The sequence below is a fragment of the Papaver somniferum genome, chromosome 5, assembly GCF_003573695.1.
Source record: "Papaver somniferum cultivar HN1 chromosome 5, ASM357369v1, whole genome shotgun sequence".
Classification (NCBI taxonomy): domain Eukaryota; kingdom Viridiplantae; phylum Streptophyta; class Magnoliopsida; order Ranunculales; family Papaveraceae; genus Papaver; species Papaver somniferum.
In genome coordinates this window covers 124538023-124540552 of record NC_039362.1, presented here as the reverse complement: position 1 = coordinate 124540552, position 2530 = coordinate 124538023, and positions in this window count along the sequence as shown.

Here is a 2530-nt window from a genome sequence, read left to right as displayed (position 1 = left end):
TCAAACTAGAAATGATTTAGATATCTATCTTGTGGAATCACAAAGTCTGAGACGAAGAGTACTTTGTGATTTCTATTTATCTTGTTCCTGATTTACGATTCAAAAACAATAATGATCAATAAGAACAAGATCTGGAAAACAAGAACTATCAGGTAAAAGATAGTCTGACTGAGCTTCACGAATACTTTAGTGAAGTCTTTCAGAGTCGTAACCTAATGCATTTTCACCGGAGGAATCCTAGGTATCAGAGGACGACTATAGCCATAACTTGGACACAGAAGTGCCATGATTGAGATTCTAGTGTGAAGGGAGTCCTCTATTTATATTGATGAATAAGGCTTGGTAGCTTACAAATAAAGCTAGCTTCGTAAACTAGTTTCCTTGTTTACAAATTGCTTTGTAACCAAGTAAGCTAAACTTCTCCATATTAATTATATACATGTAAGCATGTGAGAAGTTTGCTTTGAATCGCAAAGAAGATATGTGCAACTAAAAATATATTTAATGCACTAAGTTGATTTCCATAGAACAACGGTTAAGGATTTCTGGAACCGACAAGCATAAGTAGAGTAGTATATCACAAGACCGAAATCAGTTCGTAAACTGTCCATACAGTTTGTGAACTAAAAGTCATATCGTAACTCAGGATCCTTTCGAAATTGGCAAGTTCCTGAAAAATCAAAACAGTTTATGTACTTGAGAACAAAATTTATATATGAAATATTCAAAATCAACCAAATCACGAACTGCATAAATCAGTTCATGTACCATCGATTAAATAGTGGGACTATCTCAAACTCGGCTAGCTCAAATTGATCATCTAGTGTACGCGGGTTAATTGGGATTTATTTAATCAAATATTTAATTTTATAAATTCAATTTCGTGAACTGAGTAAAATATTTTGTGAACTATAAGAACTAACTTGACTACTCCTTATTAATTGAATCTTTTTGCAATGTTCATCATTATATTAAAGTCATATGAAACGTCTCAGTAGATAGAATGGTGGATATATAATATGATTAAATAGGTTAATCGGTCTTCATATATCTTTGTTGATGAAGTTTCTGAAAACGCAGGGGTACCAAAATACACCACCACTTTTTTCTTAGACAATCTATATGGACAAACTCAATACAACTCCGAGGTTAAACTCAATCAAAGAATGATATCTAGAGTTAGATCTCTCTCTCTCTCTTGCGATTAGAATATTTACAGAAACAAGTCCATGAACCTAATCATAAAGAGATTACTTGCACGGTACCAAAGACCTCCAAGAATTAATCTAGTCATATCCAACAAACTAGGTCGGATGTTTCTACTAAGATTAATCAACGTACATTCTGTGATATTTCAATTATAAAGATAAATAATATAACGCGGAAAAAGAAATAACACAAATACATGAAGTTTTGTTAACGTGGAAACCGCAAATGCAGAAAAACTCCGGGACCTAGCCCAGATTGAATACCAAATTGTATTAAGCCGCTACAGACACAAGCCTACTACCAATTAATTTCGGATTGGAATGTAGTTGATACCTAAAAGGTATCCCGGCGATTAAGGTACAACGCGCTCCTTACGCCTCTTGAATCCCAGCAGGACTCCATACAATTGATTCCCTTAGATGACGTCACACTAACTAAGAGTTGCTTCAACTCAATTGAAGACTTTAAACCAAATATTCCTCCCACGGATTAAGATTATATGTGATTTTCTTTTACAATCAAATAAATTGATCAAAGGTGTGGAAATCGATAGCAATATACAAAGTCTAGATAACCTCAAAATACGGACTCAAGCAACCTGAAGTGCTGCCTAGATTATTATTCACCTTACAAGTATAAAACATGTGGAATCAACAAAGTTTGAGACGAAGGAGACTTTGATGATTTTTATCTATCTTGATCAATGGAGCAAGTTCAACAAACAATCAAATCAGGATACTCAATTTATCAAGGAAAGATAACTAGACCTGGCTTCACGAATCTCTATGAAGACTTTGTAGTCGCTAAACCCTAAAAGGGTTAGGAAGAGGACGACTTTAGATACAACTAGGGCACACCAAAAAGTAGTGTCTGGATTCAAAGATCCCAGTTGCTTGAAGTTCCCCTTTTATAGACATTGAAAGCATATGTTGTTTTAGGTTTAAGATAAGATAGCTTTGGAACCAAGCAAATAATATTCACCGTTAGATGAATCTTTGAGTCTGATTTACATAAGCAAGATATACACTCTGGTTATGTGAAACCCTAACCGAACCGTGTACAAAGACTACGTTCAACATGGTTATCTGAAACTAGTCGATTTGAACTTAAAAGCTTAATCTTTATTTTTATGAACACATAAGACATTAAGTTTGATTCACAAACATGTGATCAAATAAGTCTAGTATTTGTAGAGAATTAATCAAATTCTAATTATCTCGTATAAATAATCTAAACACACTTGAAAATATAATCGACATGGTTAGTAGGTGTACAAGTTAAAAATACCATTGCCGCTCGTGAGTCGGTTTAGTCACAGTAC